General features: G+C 40.5%; 1 protein-coding gene across 2 annotated transcripts in view; it reads left to right on the top strand.

Annotated features, from left to right (window-relative positions):
- The window catches only part of LOC123613117 (1-phosphatidylinositol 4,5-bisphosphate phosphodiesterase epsilon-1-like), a 50,966-nt gene that overhangs the window by 6,868 nt on the left and 24,146 nt on the right, over nt 1–19,952 (top strand). The window lies entirely within an intron of this gene.

Below are 19,952 nucleotides of genomic sequence, written 5' to 3'. Positions count from 1 at the left end.
AGGTCTCTGAGATCCCACTGCCCCTGCCAGGAAGAGGGTCCCTTCTGCTTTCAGGAGCTGCTGGACAATTGCTCTTTTCCTCCCCTTCCCACCAGCTGTGGGGGCTGGGACGAGAGGGGCAGAGTAGAACTCCAGTCTCCTCCCTGCTTCTTCTCCAGGACTTTGGGTCTATAATACAAACTCCATACTCTTGCATCCTTTTTCCTCTACCCCTAAGGCTTAAGAAAACGAAACGAAATAAACATATATGGGGCGGCTAAGCTTGACAGGGTTATTGGTCAAACAGTGCTGGCCAGTGCCGTGATCTACTTAGTGGTGGTGTTGCTGCCGGCTCTGCGGAATGATCTGTTGTGTGGTGGCCCCAATGAAATGTGCTCCATTTATAGAAATACTCGAAGGTCTCCTTCAGAGGGGCTGATTATATGTGCACACAGGTTCAAAGCTCTGACAAAATGTGGTTAGCATTTATGTATTTTATTGCTTTGTAGGAACAGCTACATTTTAATAATAAAGCTATAAGACTGCTATATTCGGAGTTAAGGAAGAGGCAGAAGCAAGGAGAGACTATTTTGATGACTTCATTTTAGGTTTAAACTATATAGTATCACTGACTATGGAAAATCCAGAGAATGGAAAAAAAATCATTGGGAAAAGCACATGTGACCAAGTGCGTGCTATACACATCTGGGATTAAAATATCAGATAGCACAGTTTGATTTGGATATCACTGGAGTTAGTTCAAGTTACTGTCATTTCTACAGAAAGTTTCAATTCATTTGTTGTTATTAGTAACACGAACTCAGATTTCACTGATGAACATCTTTTCGCCTGTGGTGTGTTTGCCTGGAGGAATTGAGGCGCCCTCATAGTCTGGTTTGTCAGTCTCAGAGAGGTGGATACAATTCACAGAAGTTAAATGGTTTTGGCATGACATTGTATTCCCTTTTCCCCTCAAAGGCAGAATGAATTTGGATGACTGGGTAGTTGGTCTGCAGTTTTGTTAACTGCTGGGGTCTGAGCAAATTCAGATCCACTTTCTGCTCACTTCTCAGCATGCTAATTAGTTCCTCACTCAGCCTGGCTTACCGTGCCTGTGCCTGAGGTTTTTCTTTCCTTGTGCCTCCGGCAGGGTCTTAAAATCCACAGTGGGAAGGACTGGTAAAGCTCCAGGCAGTTGTGAAAGAAATATGCTCAATTATTATTTGAATCTAAGGGAGGGACTGCTAGAACTTCATGAGCTATGCACAGAAACTACATAAATTTGTGAAAAGAACTCCAAAATATGACTTTCCTGTGCCGTCAATGCAACGGCAGTCAGACCGCCCTGCAGGTTCTCCCAGGACATCTCTTGGATCTAGGATTTTGACTAATTACCCTTTGCTGACTGAGGATGGGCTGGGCCTCACCAGTGCCAAGTCACGGGATGGCTGACAACAGGTGAAGTGTGTTCTCGACTCAGGCAGGCAAGCCCAGATCAAATTAGTTACAGAGGATAAGAGAGTGTGCTTATTTCTAGCCATGTGGTGTATTTCTAATGAATTATCACTATCTAAGCAGTCAAGTCTAGAATATGTCACTTGTTTAGATTATTAGTTTGAAAAATAAAGATTTTTTTAGACAAATACTGTATGTTTTCACTTATATGTGGAATCTAAAAAACAAAAAAAAAATGAACAAATAAAACAGAAACAGACTGACAAATACAGAAAACAAACTAGTGACTACCACATGGGAGAGGGGTAGGGGTAGGGAGAAAATAGGTGAGAGGATTAAGAGGTACAAACTAGCAGTTATAAAATAAATAAGTCACAGGGATGTAATGTACAGCACAGGCAATATCGTCAAAATTTTATAATAATTTTGTATGCTGTGTGCTCTATAAAAATACTGAATCACTATGTTATACACTTGAAACTAATATAATATTGTAAGTCAACTATACCTCAATAAAAATTAATTTAAAAAAGAATTTTTAATCCCAATTTTATCTTAACAACTAAAATTCTACCTTCTATTAATGCAGACATTATGCATGTTTACTTCCTAATTATATGCTATGTCATGTAACAGTGAAAATTGAGGAATCCAATCCCTTTCACTTTTAGAGTTGAAAAAATTGGTCTTCTGAGAGACTGAAGGATTTGACCAAAGCCACCTGGCTGGGAAGCAGCAGAATTGGGACTTTAGTTTGTTTCAAACAAAATTAAGACTATACTGTAGATACATACTGCACAATTTTCAATCCCAGATTCTTTGCCTAACATTCCATTATTAAGGTGTTCTCACACCATTAAATGTTTCCAAACCTTGACTTCAGTGGCTAGATCTCATTCCATCATGTGGTCCCATGGAGGGCTTACCCATTCCCCTCTTGGTGGACATTTAGTTGTTGATCCCCAATTTTTTTCTGTTTAAGTAACTCTCCATTGCCTAGATCTCTAATTCTTTAGCACAGAGTCTTAGAAGTGAAATTACTAGGTCAAAGTGGAGAACTGTTTTAAAGGCTCGAGAGACTTACTGCCAAAATGCCCTCCGAAAAGGTTGCATCAGTTTGCACTTCTAATGATGTGCTAGAGTAGTCTTTCCAGTGGTATATCAACAAGAGATACCAGTCTTTGTACTTCATAGGTTGATTGTGCATTTCCTTTACTTCTGGAAATAAAAAAACATTCATATCTCATCAGTGTGCTTTCTCTTGGTTAATTATTTAATCATGTTCTTTGTCCATTTGTCTTCTTTTTCTCTGAGACTTCTTAATGAATTAAGAATATTACATCCCTTTATCATATTTTTTGGCAAGTATTTCCTATCGTCATTTGATGCTGTTTTTATCAACTAGCATTTTTTCCTGATTGCAAAATAATACAAGTTAATTTTGGATAATTTGGAAAATAGAGAAAAGCACAATAAAGGAAAATTCCAAAATCACCTATACTTCTACTACCTAGAGTTATTACTAACATTTGGTTTATGGCTTTCTAGGGTTTTTTTTTTTCCTATTTTTTTTCCCAAATTGAGATCATGCTTTCATGTTTTATAACTTTTCACCTAACTTTGTTAATCATACTTAAGCAAATTATATTTATCCAACTATGGGATATTATATATAAATATTAATGAAATATATTTTTGAAATGTGTATCATGTTTCTTAATGTGCAGAAAATTTTAATTTTCATATGGCCAGGTAGGTCTATGTCCTCCCTGGTGATTACTTCCATGGCTTTCAAATTTGTACTCTTTATCTACTTTCTGTGATTAACTCTATTTTTTTAGCTTTTTAGGCTTTTAGTTACATTCAACTTTTCATTTAGAATCAGTTTTTTTGGGTATACATTATGAGTTGAAGACCTAACCTGTATTCTAAATACTTAATTAATTTTCCTTCATAATGTATTTATTTCCTCATATATATGTATATTTCTTGTATAATTTCCCTAACTGATATATTTATTGGGTAGTACTAAACAATTCCTAACTTATTTTGTATATTCTAAGGCAATTTTAGGCCTTAGATATTTAACTGTCAATTCTTGAATAAGTACCATCCTGTTTGTTATTTTAGCCTTATAATACATGTTAATATCATGTAGAGCAACTTATTTCATTATAATTATTAAAATGTTCCTTATGTTTCCTTGCTTATTCTAATAAATTAAATTTTGAGACTTTAAAAAAATTTTCTGAACTAATTAATGACTTTTTTTATTGAAGTATAGTCAGCTACAATGTGTCAGTCTCTGGTGTACAGCATAATGTCCCAGTCATGCATATATATACATATATTTATTTTCATATTCTTTTTCATTAAAGGTGATTATAAGATATATTGAATATAGTTACCTGTGTTATACAGAAGAAATTTTTTAATCTAAATTTTGAGACATTTTGTCAAAATTTCAAAAATTCATTAATATCCTGATTGAGATTATAATAAACTTGTATATTAATTTAGGAAGAAGTAATAAGTTTACAGTATTTAATATTTACATACTGGTATGTTTCTTGATTTACGCAAATGTTTTTATATATCTTAGTGAAGTTTTACAGTCTTCATATTAATCATATATTTCTTACTTATTTTTTAAATATGTTTTATGTCTTTTATTTAATCAGCTTAGTTTTTTAGCTGATTCTCCTGAGCTTTCTAGGTAGAGAATGGTATTATCTGCAAATAATGATTATTTCCCTTTTAAGTCAGAAATTTGTACATTAATAACTAAGGGAGGATAATAGACCTTTCAATTTTATTCTTGATTTTAATGGAAATGCTTTTCATATTCATAATGCTTTCTATCCTCGTGTGATGTTGCCTATGGTTTAAAATAGTTTAAATGACTTTGAGGAAGTAATGTCATATCCATAGATCTATTTTTTTTTCTCAATGAAAGTGAGTTGAATTTTGTTAAAAGCCGAAAAGATAATCTTTGAGATGACTGTGTGCTTTTTTTCACATTTGACCAACTGCTATGTTATGTTAACAAGTTTCCCATCATTATACCATGTTTGCAATCTTGTTGTGACAGTTTATTATCATTGTGTTAATGAATTCTGTCTATAAAATAGAGATTAATCTAGACCCTATTTAGATTTTACTTTGTATTTTTTAAAATTAGTATTTAGCCATGATCATCAAAGACTGGTATTAAAATTCTCTTGTGGCTCCTGAGTCTGCATAGATTGAATTCCAGGAGACCCCCTGTGTTTCCTGGAAGTGACAGGGGCAGCAGCAGATGTGGTGAGGAGCTGGAGACACTGCTCATGTGGGAGACGGAAGGAGGGTACATTGCACACCGTGGACTGGTTAATTGGGGGCTCTTCCTCTGAGGTGAAAATACAATGCCTCTTTTTTTTTTTAATTGGGACACTCTTTTCTTTGCATGCCTCATAAGATAGGCAGAATTGGAGCTCTGCTATTAGAAGGTTCACACCATCCGTAAGGATTCCAGATGCTGAATGTAGACCTCAGTCCTTTTCTGGACTGATGGAATGTTAAGTAGCAATGCAGCAAACCTGAAAGACAAGCTTAGAATCTAGTAGTACTCAGATTCATTGTCAAGTCTTAGTTTAGGTGAAAGGTTTAAAAAAAAAAAATATGTCCCTAAGGCATATAGGAAGGAAGAGAGAAAGCAGCTATAAAATTTAAAAATATTAAATGGCAAGTACTCTAAGTGTGCATTTGACAGCTGTAAGACTGAGAAAGTGACCCGAAGATTTACCTACATTGTGGGTGTCTTTGTGGAGAAGTTGAGGAGAAGCTGAGTCTAAGAAGTAAGGAGGTGATTGGTTGGCTCTTCTCATTCTTCCTACTTACATGTCTGTCGCCCCTTACTCCCTATTTTGTTTTCTTTTCTACAACTTTGTTTTTTCCCCAACCTCCTTTTCTCATCCATTCAACTCTCAGACCTTCAGCAGTCCGTCTGAGTCCCTCCCTGTGTCAGGCACTATGCTGGCTGGTGGGGGATGCCTGTGAGCAAGATGCCCACGGCTACTGCCTACCTGTGCTTACCTGAGCCAGGTGATGATGCAGGTGAGAAGCTGACAATTTCTGTAATTTGTGAAACAAGATGTTACTAACTCTCTCCCTTTCTCAGGATTTCAGACATTTGCTTATTTATGGAAGGGTAGTATAAAGCATCATGAATGATGAATCATTTATAAATTGTAAAATTAGACACTTTTGTTAAAGGGGCTTAGTTAAAACTCTGTGACTTGACTCGTGGGAAGGAGGTGTCTATTTCTGCTGCTTGGTGTTTTCTCAAGAAAAATGTTTTCATCCTTGCTTCTTCCCTTCTGAAGGAATTTCCTTTCAACTTGAAGAATTCTGGAAGCAAGGGCTGCTGGGACTGAAGAAGGCAGCATATTCTAAGAAATAGAGTAGAAAGCACAAGGAGAGGCAAGGAGTGCTCACCTTGACCAGCTCTATTGTGCAGAGGCTCAGGGGGAAACTTGGGAGAGTGCCCAGGACGTTGGTTGCTGTTGTATTGAGGAAGGCATTCAGGTTCATCTGGAGTAACCAGTTCACATAAATGTGCTGCTATTGGTTTATTACATTTTTTGAAATTGAGTACTATTGGTTGGTTCTGTAAAGAGGATGTTGACTGCATTCCTGATGTCATACCCAGAATTTGCCATCAAAGATCTATAAGTCTGATTCCAGAGACAGGGCACAAATACCTGAAATTTTCAATGTCCTTACCAAGAAATGGCTGAGTCTCTGAAATTTTCAATGTCCTTACCAAGAAACGGCTGAGTCTCTGAAATTTTCAATGTCCTTACCAAGAAACGGCTGAGTCTCTGAAATTTTCAATGTCCTTACCAAGAAACGGCTGAGTCTCTGGCCAGCTGTTAAATGGCTTGAGTCCAGGAGAGGGAGCTCTGGGCTGGAGTTTTCTGAAACATAGAGAAGGCTTGAAGGAAGCAGGGTGTGTCTTGCTGGAAAGGATAGAAAGATATTTCTGCTTGGGAAGAAGTGAAGCCATCCTTAGAAGTCTTGTTCACAGGAAAGCATTAGTTGGCCAGGTAGGCAGGGTCTCCCTCGAGGCTTTCTCTTTCCTGTTTACCCCAGATATGTGTTGTGGATCCTTAGAGTAAATACATCTCCTTGAGTTGTTTCACCTTTACATCAATGATTCCAGATCTTTCTGTGGCCCATGTTTCACTCCTGAACTGCAGAGCTGTATATCCAGCTACCTGTGAGACATCTCCCCAGAACTCATGTCTCACGTTGAACTCAGTCTTTTCCCAAACCTGCTTCTCCCACATTCCCCAATGCAGTGAACAGAGCATTTATCGACCCACTTAACAGAGGCCAGAAACCTCAGCTCTCCAAGGACTCACGGCACCTGCTACCTTCCATTTCTGTGTCTGTCTTTCCCAATAAAGCATATGCTCCATGGCACCCCCTTCTGGGATCTCCAGGCCCAGCACAGTACTGAGCCTGTGACAAAGGTGCTCCACACGTATATGTTGACTGAATGTACAAATTGAACGTCCTGTCCATCTACCCTTTCAGTGCCTCTCTAGCCAGGCAGACCCCAGTTTGAAATCCTGCTTTGCTCTTTACTGACTGGGTCACCTTAATGGAGCTATTTTTTAAAATTTTATTTTGAGATTTTTAATTAATAACATAATTTATATATCATTATTAATTATCTATAACTATGTAATTATTAATAATATAATTAATAATAGCATAACATTTAATAATACAAATTTAATATATGTACAGATTAAGTTTTTAAAATCTCACTATGCATCAGTTTCTGAATCTGTAAAATGGACTTAGTTATGGTGCCTACCTCATAGATTTGGGGCAAACTAAATGTAACAAAGCATGTAAAACATGTTTGATACATAGTAGAGTCTTTACTGTTAGAAGACAGGTTTGAAGCTAGACTGTCAAAGCCCCTCAGTGCAGAGTAAGTGGTGTGTGCTGTATCTATTAGAAGGTGAGGATCCATGAAGCATTCTGACCGTGTGGCAGAAAAAAACATGAGCTGTGGGATAAACAGACGTGTGTACAAATTGAAACTTTACCACTTAATAGCTGTAGATTTTTCACAAATTACCTAGTCATTGTAAACCTCAGGGTTTTTTTTTTTTTTTTAAACCTCTAAAATTAAGATAACAATACCTCATACCAGGAATTGTTGTCAGGTGTAAATGAGGTGGTATATGAAAAGCGTCTGACACTAATTTTTTTTTAAGTTGCTTTCTTTCCTCCAGTGATAAGCTCTGGGTTCCCTTGGAAAGAGATCTATAGTCCAGAGGCTTGTCTTTGGCTCAGCCCAGTTTAATGTTTTTGTCAGATACTTGGATGAAGGCATACAGCCTTCTTTCCCAAATTTGTAGATGACTCAAAGTTGGGAAAATAGCTAATACAATAGGTGATGGAATGGAGGCTCAAAATGTCCTCGACAGGCTGGAATGTTTGTCCTTCATCAAATGGGAAGTCAGGCATCAGGCAGATGGGTCAAAGCAGGCAGTTGGGGGCAAGGAGACCATTCAAAAGGTGATTCCACTAGTCCAGGTGCAGATGGAAAGGATCTGAACTAGGGTGGTGTCAGTGGCAACAGAAGGGAGTTAACAGTCAGGAAGAACTTTTTAGAAAAATCATCAAAATAAGACAAATAACTAGGTAGACATGTGGATTAAAGGGCTAATGATGACTGGGAAGTTTGCTTTCTGAGTTCCTGGAGAAGAGGACATGTCAGTTAATAGAAGGAGAAAGTTAGGCAGAAGAAATGAATTAGAGAGAGAAGGGAGGACAGGAGTCTGGTTTTGTACATGGGGTGTTGGCTGTATCCAACAGGAAGTTGGAAAGTCAGGACTGTAGCTCGTGGGAGCGGCTGTGTCTGGAAAGAGGCATTTGGGAGTCATCTACATAGAGGTGATAGTTGAAGCCGGGGGTGGGAGGGGATGAGATGGCCAAGGAGTGGCCAGTGCTATTCAGAATCATTAGCATTGTTGGCTCTAACTTGAGATAAGGAAGATAAACAAACCCTTGCCCAGGGAACTAGTTCTGCTGCCTTCCATGGGTTCTTTAACACATTAAAGCAAAGTATTACAGGATGAGAATTCTCATATAGTAATCTCAGATTTTAAAAAGATTATGTTTTTGATTTATTTTTAATTACACAAGTAATATGTGACTACATTTTTAAAAATTTATTTGTTTTTTAATTTATTAAACTATAGTTGACTTACACGTGAATACGTTCTTGATTGTGAAGAGTGTAAACACTGCAGATAAAGTAAAAGCCCCCATTAATCCCTACGCATACCCAATTCTACTTTCTTTTTCAGAAGTATTCACTGTTCTTAGTTTGGTAGGTGTTCTTATAAATGTATTTCTATGCATTTATATAGTTGTACACACACACATGCATATAAAGATATACTTTGGGTTTTGTGTGTGTTGTTTTGTTTTATATAAGTGGCTCCTAACATGTTTTGTCCTTTATTTTTATCTTAAAAAATTAAACGATATACTCTGGAGCTCTTTGCAGGTAAATGTATCTAGATCTAAGTCATAAAAATGAAAAAAAATCTGTTTTCCTAGGTACGAATGTACTGTTTATTTAATCATTCCCTTATGGAAGGAATCTACCTTGTTTCCAGTTTTTTTCATCTGGCCATCTTTCAGGTATTTACTGCTCACAGTGGGTAGGAGACTGCCCAGCAGAAACTGGGATACGTTGGTAATAGTAAGGCAGAAGCTGGCAGGCTATCGGGGCAATGAGAAGCACGTAAGGAAGATGGCAGGCAGAAAGTGCTACTTCTTTAAGTTGCCACATGCTATGGTGGTTTAGGGGAAAGAGGCCTTATTCCTTGTGAGGATTCAGAAGTAGATGAGAGAGGCTGAGCTCTTTGGGTTTTGCAGGATGGAAACACGGCTGGATGATTAAGCTGTGCTCTGTGGCCTGTTGGTGCCCCAGTCTCATCACCCTCCAGGGATCAACTACTGTTATGCTATTGTCCATATGACAAGGAATTTCTGTGTTAGGCTCAGCCACTTGCTGTGTTCAACCTTGCCAAGATCCTCTCTGCCTTAAGCTGGAGGAGCTGGAAGTAGTGGGGAGAAAGGGAAAAGGTGAATATGTGCTAATGAGATGAGGGCTTTGGAGTGATTGGTTTGGGGAGGGATGGGTCGGGTTTGAGAACATTTTTCTTTTTGCAAATATCATCAAAATGAATATAACAGAGTTTTAACTCCTCCCTGGGGGCCCCTGAAAATATATCCCCCAGTGAGAAACTGGTACATTGTTCCCTTTCTTCTTGAGTGCATGGGATTTGGGGATTTCTTGGGTGTAAGGAATCTGGGAAAGGAAAGGAAGGAGAACCCTCTTCTGTACATGATTTATCCCAACCCAACCATTTTCTCTCCACCACCACCCCCTCTTTTCCCGTCTCTTTCTCTCTCTGGTTTTCCTGCCTTTGATGCTCGGAATCATATCACATCTCATGAGCAAATTTAGGGGATATGGATCTTATATAAAATGCCAGGGCCCTAATTTTCCTTCTTTTCACTTCTGCTGCTTTCACCCAGGGCTCAGAGGAGATTCCACTTTGGCTCAAAGGCACGGAGTCATGCTGGTTCTTCTTTCTCCTCTTCCCTCTGTTCAGCACTGACTCAGCAGCTGCGAAGCTCTGCCAGGCTGTTAGGACACGGCACCATCCCAGGGTGAGGCTGCCGAGAGCTGGGCTTCGCAGGCAGCCCCGAATCAATGACGTAGGCAGCCAGCGTCCTCCAGCACGTGCGACAAGTCTGGCTGGGACATTTTTTCCCTCGGAGTCTTTCTCCAGTTCCTCAAGCCTAGCCCCGCCCAACCCAAGTCCTCCCTGCTTGCAGCACAGTGAAGTCTGGTTGATCTTTTTCATTTCACCTGTTTCTACTCCCGGTCAAGCCAGACCGGCCCTCTGGGTTGCTGGACCAGTGAGTGGGCCCATCTCCGCAAGGCCTCCATGAGCATGTGTCTGGAACAGCTCTGATCTGCTGCCTGCGGGAGTGTGGCTGCCACCCACTTCTCTGGGTACATCTCCCAGCCCACTTTTCCCTGCTCTGTCCCAGACCTGTCCCCTGGCACACTGGACACTCCAGCAATAAATGCCCACTGCATTCATGACTAGGAGCTTCCTAAACACAATACGCGGTCTTTCTATTCTGTGCCTCACCTGGGGCTGCCTCCCTTCCCCATTCCTCTTTCTCTGTACTGTAAATTCAGTTTAGGTGTCAGTCACTCTAGAAGGCTTCCCCTGGGCTGGATTCACCTCATCGATTTTGCATTTCGATTGTTTCTGTGTCCTCTACTCCACTGTGACAATCTCCATCACCTCTCTGTCCCTAGGGCTGAGCCCAGGACCTGGAATAGACTGGAACTCAGTTCGTGCTTGTTGAACCTGACTGACATGGGGCAGGAAGCATCTTTGTGCTTCTTCTTCTCAGTTTGCCCTCCTGGCAGGTCTCTGACTTCCTATGTACCATCTCGTTACTTGAGCCCCACTAGAGAGAAAACCCACCGAGAGGCCTCGCCTTGTCATACGTAATTGGGTTGCATTGTGTTGGATGGTCTGCAGGGTGGGACATCATCATTATTCGATTCCAGACAAGTTTCTGTCTAGGAGGAGTGGGAGAGAGAGGAGGGGCACGCTGAAGTGCCAGGGTTGTGGAGGAGGCCCCTTGAGGTGCTCAGGGCCTCATGAACTGCCTTTCCCCCCGTGCGCAATAACCCCACATCGTGTGTGGAGTCTTTCCTTTTAAAGCACCTTGGCACACCTGATCTCATTTGACCTTTCCTACAGATTACCTTGGGAGGTGGAACTGATTAGACACAGTGAAGCAAATGAGGCTGATTCACTTATTTATTCTACAAATATTTACTGAGTTCCTGTTATGTCTCCAGTGAGGGAATATGGCAGTAAACAAAACCAGCACATTCCCAGCTGTCAGGAAATTCTGGTTCTAGTTGGGTGATGCCAACAAGTAACTCGTATACAAATGAGTAATAAATAGAATTCCCAGTAATGGTAAGCACTAAGAAGACAATCAGGCAGGGTAGTATTACAGAAAGGGGTGAGTTGGGGGGAGGAGGGGCCACTTTAGAGCAGGCGAAGCCTTTCTGAGGAGATGACATCTGAGCTGAAATCCAAACGGTGAGAAGGAACAGGCCAGGTGACACCTGAGGGAGGCGGGTTGACTCGCGGAGAGTCCAGGGTGGAGCGGGCGCTGGAGCCCTGAAGCAGGCCTTTTCCTCAACGTCCCTTGACCTGCTCTCTTCCCTCCTGTGTCCATGGATGCTCATGAGTATGTCCGGGGCAAACTGGGCAAGCAGGGGAGGAGGTGTACTTAAGCGTGCCGGGCAGTCTCACTGAATGCGAGCCCTGAGTGTGCACAGCCAGCCCAAAGCCGAGGAGGGACCGCCTGGGTGCCAACCTTCTCCACCTTTCATCTCTCAGTCATCCCTTCCTCAAGGGATCCATCCCTTAGGAGCAAACCTCACCTCTTTCCACATCAGCAGGAAAGGGTGTCAGAGACACTTTGTACAAGACAACTGAGAGTTGGCCATCCTGCCATTTTTTGGTATGTGTGCTAAAATACATATACTGTGAAATTTACCATTCTAACCAATTTTAATTGTACTGTTCAGTGGCGTTAAGTACATCCACATTATTGCACAGCCACCACAAGCATCCATCTCCAGAACTTTTTATCATCCCAAGCTGACACTCGGTATCTATCCAACAATAACTCCTGCCACTTTTTAAAAAGCCCCAATGGATCATGGATAATGAGGAACCAAATGCCATTCTCCCAAAGCCTCTCCCCGAAGGGGTTTAGTCCCCTCTGTTAATGTGGTATCTCTCAGTGTAGTCTGAAGACAGCTGGCGCCAGAATTGCCCGATTTGGGGGAGCAGGGGAAAAGTGCCTGCTACAATGCAGGTCTCCCCCTCCTTCCTGAACTAGAATCTCTTGACTAGCACTCAAGCCAGTGGGTTTGAACAAAGTCCCCTGCAGAATTCTGATCCTGATGTAAATGTGAGAATCACTGGTTTCAGCCTCATGGGAGGAACACGTGAGTTAAAATATGAGCCAGGGCAGAAAAAGCCTGCTAGGGGAGGTAGCTGTGTGGGTTCTGTTCTGCTTCATCAGAAACTGGGCAAGTGCCTTAATCTCTCTAAACCTCGGTTTTCTTATCTCTCTCATTTGGAGCTTGTGATCGTAGCATGTTCCTCACGGCAGTCACTGTGAAGACTGAATAAGATGATACACGAGGCGCTCGGATCGGTGCCTTGTGTGGAGATCTCAGATCTCGACGTGGCATAGGGGTGGTGAGGTCACCCAAGTAGTTATGTATTTTTAAGGAGTTACAGATAAAGTGGACTAAACTTCACTATTTCAAAAGTGCTTTCTTTTTAGCTGTCCCACTGCAGGAAAACAACCAAGGGTATCAGTCAGGACAGGAAAAAAGAAAAAAAAAATGTACCTGCAGTAATTGAATGTTTTTCCTGAAAAATCTTTTCAGAGATGGATCTGTGTGGAGAAGTTCCTGAGAGAAATGGTCAGGTCTAATCACCAGCAGTGATGCAGGTAGTGCGTAGCTGTGGGAAATGTAAAGAAAATGAGACTCTGGTGCCTGTCCCCAATACTTACCACCACCCTACTTGGGGACAAGGGTGGTTAAGGTTATCTAAAGAATGGAGGGCTCTAGAAGGTTGGCAGTAGTTTGAGAGTGAGGCTGGCAGTCACTGTTCAGAAAAGCTTCCTGAATAGGATGTGGCTCTGCAGAAAGGAAGGTAGGGGGTCTAGGGAGTGATGAGCAGGATGCAGAAATGGGGTGAATAGGCAGGTTCAGGGAACCATGGCTGAGGTGGATGTCAAATTAGTGAGTTGGAGAGGCTAGTATAGAGCACACCACCCTCAGACCTGGCTCTGTTTGGCCGAGTTTAATATCATGCAGTATCACTTAAACCTAGCAAGTAGCCTGTTAATACATTTCAATTAGACCCAGTAGCTTTGTGGACCATCTATATTCAGTTTCTAGGAGAGGATCTGGCACACAGTAGGTGTTCAGAAAAAATTTGTTGAATAAGTGAATGAATGAGTCATACTCTGTGGTTGACCGGCCGTTGGAGGAAAGTTTGAGCAATCTGGAAGTTGTTCTAGGAAGTTGTTGCCCAGGAATAGGGCATTGTTTACAAATAAGTAAAACAAGTGAAGTGATGCATAATTTCAGTGGGGGGTGGGCACAGCATGTGATTTTCCATGATCTTCTCCTTTTTAAAATAAGATTTAGAACACTGGGAAAGAGATTGCAGATGTTTATATAGATTTCATTATGTCCCAAAGTTATTCTTTTAGACAATACAGTATGAAACAAGAGAAGCAGGATAAAAATGATACAAACAGTATAATTTCAGTTCCATTAAAAAAGTATGTTCATGGGAGGGGGAACTGGGAAGAAGTCATAACAAAATTAGGCCTTACCTAATGATCTTACCTTATCTTTCCTACTTTATACGTATCAGACTTTTTTTCCCAGATTTTCTACAGTAAATGTGTATTACTTTTATAATCAGAAAAATATAACCTGTTATTTGTTCAACAGTTAGTATAGAATGTGGTGCAACATGCTTACCTGCTTTGTTTTCTTATCCCTGGCACTCATCATGAAGATCACAACCGATATTTGAAATAATGACACAATGATAACAAAAATGAACTTCACCTTACCAAGTATAGTACTGTCTGTGTTGTGTATGCAGCGGAAGTACTGAGGAGCCCACACCATCCAGATGCTGCCGTTGGCCGTACGGCAGCTCCTTGCTTCCACCTGCGTATCCCTCAGCCTCCCTGGGTACCACGTCCACTCGCTCCCCTATCAGAGGCTCAGGAAATGGCGAGAAGGCTGGTAATGCCCGTCAGAGCAGCCTTGCTTGCTTCAGATTGTGGACTTAACAAACAGCTCTGTACTTGGGGTTACACTGCCCTAAAAAATAGCAGAAGTGCCTAGGTACTGGCCTACAGATCAAACAAGTTAAGAAAACAACAACAGCAGAACCCCCAAAACTTGTTCATATCATTTTTTTCAATCAGGTAAAAAGTATGAATAATATTGTTTCTTCCTTTTGGACGATGACTTCTCAGTGGTAAATCAGAGGCACAGCTAAAGTGAACTTCGAGTTTTAACGAGGTGTTCTATTTGTATTTTCAACTCCACCGAAAACAAGTGCCATTAGGATGATATCAACTGTTTGAGTCAGTTGTTGGCTTGGGCTCCCACCCAGAATTTGATGTCATTAGCGGCATCCGTGAGGAACAGAAAGAATTTTGAAGCTTGTTGACCTGAAGACCCTTCATTGGTGCTGGTGTTAAATATAATGTAAATATAAAAATGAAAATGGCCATCTTATGCATTAAGTTCATGGTTTTAAAATACTTTCCATCTGCTAGGGCTTTGTTGGGGAACCTCTATGAAACTGGAGAGTTATTTAGTCTGGAAAATGTTTTGGTCAGTGTGATGATGAAATGTAGGCTAGGTATCAGATGTAGGGGACCCAGGAAAAAGGGAGGGCAGAAAGCACAGCCGTGAAGAAAAGAGTTTGCAGGAACTGAATCATATCTTATTGTGATTAAATCAGGATCGTTTTACTGAGAGGCTGTAATGTGAGAATGTGTTAGGGTAGTAGAGCTGTTCTATTATGTTTATCTCGTCCAGAGAGAGTTAGTTTTCATCACATGTATTTTTAATTCTTTGGAAAGACAATTACATTAATTGAGGAATGACTTGTTTGGAAAAAAAAACATTTAGTGAATGGTAGTGTATTGATGTTGCCTAGCTATCAATTAATTAAAAATTGCTTATAACATGAGCTGTAGGTCCCCCAGCTAAATGGTGGCTGTTGGCTGTTTGGAGAAGCCCATGATATTTTTGATACATTGGTTGGGTAATGCAGGGCCTTCAAGGAATCAGCTCTGGGTCCTTTTGATTTTTCTCCTCCTCTTCATTGCATAGCTTTCAAAATGTGCTGCCTTGACCTGGTATGAGAACTTCCCAGCCTCTGTCCGGGATGGCCTACTGCTTACGCTGCAGTTAGGTTTAGCAAGGGCAGAGTAGTCCCCATGTGCCATCCACACCATGACCTTCCATCCCATCTCCAGGACAAGACTCCCTCTCTCCTCCGTTTTCTCCCTGGTCTCACTTTCCAGGGCAGAGTCCTCTTTCTTTTTTTGTTTTCCTTAATTGAAGTATAGTCGGTTTACAATGTTGTGTTAATTTCTGGTGTACAGAATACTGATTCAGTTATACATGTACATACACATATATACATATATATATATATGTATATATATATATATATATATATATATATATATATATATATATATATATATATATATATATATTCCTTTTCATAAACTTCTTCATTATAGGCTATTACAAGTTACTGAATGTAATTCCCTGTGCTATACAGTAGGACCTTGTAGTTTATCTATTTTATATATAATAGTTAGAAGCTGCAAATCCCAAACTCCCAATTTATCCCCCCCCACTTCCCCTGTGGTAACCGTAAGTTTGTTTTCTATGTCTGTGAACCTGTTTCTGTTTTGTAAATAAGTTTATTTGTGTCATTTTTTTAGATTCCACATATAAGTGATATCATATGGTATTTTCTTTCTCTTTCTGGCTTACTTCACTTAATATGATGATCTCCATGTCCATCCGTATTGCTGCAAATGGCATTATTTTATTCTTTTTATGGCTGAATAGTATTCCATTTTATAAATATACCACAACTTCTTTATCCAGTCATCTGTCAATGGACATTTAGGCTGTTTCCATGTCTTGGCTATTGTAAATAGTGCTGCTATGAACACTGGGGTGCCACCACCTCTGCACAGCATGGCCACTCTACACATCCACCGTCCTCTGCCTCCTGTGAGCACACACGGTTCAGCTGTGTAACATCCTGCAAGTGGCACACACATTATGAAAGCAGCCTGGCCATGCAGCAGCTCTTCTACCCATGACATGCAGACAATAGTCAGGAAGGGCTCTCCGTCCCCCCAGATCTGCAGAGTTTTCTTTTTCTAAGTTTGCTCTTATATAAATATCACTCACAATGAGACAGCTGCTAGGCCGAGCGATCACACAATATGTCATATTCATAAAAACAGTAACATTGGGCATGATTAGACATTATTTTTACCTAAAAATAAGAAAACCAATTTAATTCTAAGCCATGTCTTGCTTCCAGTATTTCATTTCTAAAATACTGTTAGATGTTCATGGCATCTAATTTAGTTTTAATGTAAAGGTATTTCAGCTTAAATATTAGCTTTGAGGATATCAGGTATTATTTTATGCAAAGCTTTTAAACCACAATAGAATAGTTTTGAAATGGCAAAAAGAGAAGATATGAGTATATATACATAGATGTGTGTATACATAGATATACATATATTCATATATATTTGGAGAGAGACAGAGAGAGAGGCACTAGTCTAAGCTAGCTACATCGTGTTTAGGATCAGAAGCCTCAATATTGTTAGGATGTTACTTCTGTCCAGATTGATATAGTGATTAAAACCAATCCCAAGGTCCCTGCAGGAATTTTTTTTTTTTTTAAAGAAATTGATATTCTTGAGGATGAGGGTAAAGTTTGGGTTTACTACACTAAATGATGTGGCACTCTGTTCCTTCCCAATTGATGTGGCTGAAAGGAGTCATGTGATGAGAGTCATGTTTGGGGAAGATTTTTCTGAAAATCATATGGGGTGGATTGAAAGAGGAGGAGGGTAGAATTTGGGAGACTGGAAACTGTTAAGGAATCCAGGTCCTAATGGACAAGGATTGGGCTCAAATAGCCGTGGAAGGGAAGGAGAGAGTCAAATGCCTTTTGAGATCAAGTATGGGCCTAGGTATATGCCAGGAATGTGGGGTGCAGGTCTCTGTGAAGGTCCTTAAGTTTGAAGATGCAAGGTCTGTGTTCTTCTGAAGCTCTCTATCCATGCAGGGTCCTATGCTATCAGTAGCTACAATGTAGTGTGCCGTGACATGCTGTGGTGGTGAGATATAGGAAGAACTCTAGGAAACACAGATGAGAGCAGTTAATGCTGACAGGTGAGCATCAGAGAGGGCTACAGAGAGGAGATGCTATTGAAGCTGGGCAACAGTTTTAGTAGAGTTAGAAGACAGTGGGAAGGGAAATACATGGAGGCATTAAGTGCTAGGTTGCTTCAATAAATGGCAAAAAGACCAGTGTGACAGGATATCTTTTCTTTGAGGGTACTGGTCAAAGATGAAACCGGAAAAAATCAACTGGGACTAAATCATTAAGGGTCTAATGCCATCCAGTGCTGCCCACTTTTCTTTTGTCTCATCATTTTATCAAAAACTTGGGTCGTTGTGTGTGCTCATCCTGTGAGTGTCATGAAACTATAATCCTATCTGCCTCCACTCTTGGCTTAAAGTTACATTCTGCTAATGTCTATATCCTCGTGTTTCTGGGAGAGCAGTAGGGAGAGAAGGAGTGATTTGCAAACCAATTGGAGACTGTGTTGACAGTGAGGATTTCCTAATGAGTTTTACAGTTACCTCAATGGGCAACCTTTTTTGTGATCCTCCACGTTACTGGCAGTCTTATCAGTGTAGTAGTTCCAAAAATATTTATTTATGTAACTTTCTCATCTACCTTTCAGTCAACTCATGATATCGAATATACACAGAGTATAAAGATTAAGATATCTCTGGATTTTCTGGGTCACGAGCCTTGCATCGCAAACTCTGAAATGTTTCTAATAAGGAGAGTAGAAGTCATAAGAGGTTAAGTCTTAAGGGTCTCGGAAAAGAGTGTAGATTGGTACACCAGTGCCTTTTGGGAATGTTTTAAAATCTTTGTTTCTTTGTGAGTTATGGAATTTTCATCATAATAGTTCAGAGAAAGGAGGTCGGGAAGGAGTGGAAGAGCAGGCATTCAATGGAGAGGAAAGAGTGAAGACTGACTCACATCGTGTAGAGTGGGTGTGGGTGTATGCATACACCTCCAACTGTACTCCATGTGCCTGTGGTAGGGAGAAATGGAGGAAAGGGTTGTGCAGACAAAATATTTTCTTTAATCTCTTTGCTGAGTGGACTTTGGTTTCTAATCTGTCAAATATGGATAATGATAGAACTTACCTGTATTAGTTATGTATTGCTATGCAATAAGTTACCCCTAAAACCTAGTGCCTCAAAATAGTGAACATGTATTATCTCAGTTTCTGTGAGTCAGGAATTTGGGAGGGGCTCAGCTGAGTGCTTCTGGCTCAGAGTTGCTCATGAGATTACAGTCAAGATGTTGACTGAGGTTGCCATTGTGTGGAGCCTTGACTGAGATTGGGGGATCACCTTCCAAGATGGCCCACTCAACTAGCTGTTGGCAAGAGGCTTCAGTTCTTACCACAGGGACCTCTCCTTATGACATGGTAGCTGACTTCCCCCTGAGAGAGCAAGAGAGGAAGAGCAAGAAAGAAACCCCAATGACTTTTATGACCTATTCTCAGAAGTCATACACGGTTACTTCCACCACATTCCCTGTTGGAAGGAAGTCACTAAGTACAGTCCACAGGCCAGGGGAAGGGAATCAGCCTCCACCTTTTGGAGGGAAGAGTATCAAAGAATTTATGGACATATTTTAAAAGCATCACACTATCTTGTAGGGTTGAGTCAGAATTACATGAGATAATAATTGTACAGTGCTTAGAACAGAACTTAAGCAGCACCTATCTTGAATTACCTTCCTCATGGGTGAGAAAGGCCAGATGAACTGTCAATTTAAAGGCTTTGGCTTGAAAAATCACTCTAAAAAAGCAAAGATATTGAAACCAAGCTGGTGCCATAAGCCATTAAAGTAAAGTTATCAGTATAGTTCTTGACATGAAAAATTGTTTATGTTTTGAGTTTTAAAAAGCAGGTATAAAACAGCGTGTACAGTATGATCTGGTATTTGTGTAATTATGTACATTAATCTCTGTATGTTGATACATAGGGAGCATTCTGGAAGAAGGTTCCTTATAATCTTGGTTATCACTGAGTGATGGGATTTGTGTTAAGGTAAAAAAAAAAGTGTGTGTGTTTGTGTGTGTGTGTTTCTGCATTGTTCGAATTGTTTCACACTAAGCATATATCTACAAAAGTAAGAGAGGACTTTTCCAAAGAAAATAAAAAAGAAACCAAGTTGGAAGAACACAAAAGATGGAAAGGGTTAGGATGCTGCTCTGGGTGAGCTGGTCTGTTCCCTGTGAAGTATCTGATTGATAAGGTGTCCTCTGATCCCTTAAAGTAGATGTGAAGACCTGCATGTGCTGGGAGCAGACGAGAATTTGTGATTGTTCTAGAGAGGCTATGCATGTAAGAGAAGAAGAGAAAAGCAGAAAAGGGAGAAGCAAGGAGAGGAGGGACATCTGGGGGA

This window comes from Camelus bactrianus, chromosome 11, assembly GCF_048773025.1.
Source record: "Camelus bactrianus isolate YW-2024 breed Bactrian camel chromosome 11, ASM4877302v1, whole genome shotgun sequence".
Classification (NCBI taxonomy): Eukaryota; Metazoa; Chordata; class Mammalia; order Artiodactyla; family Camelidae; genus Camelus; species Camelus bactrianus.
Note: the sequence above shows the minus strand (reverse complement) of the source record. Positions and strands in the feature narration are given on the sequence as shown.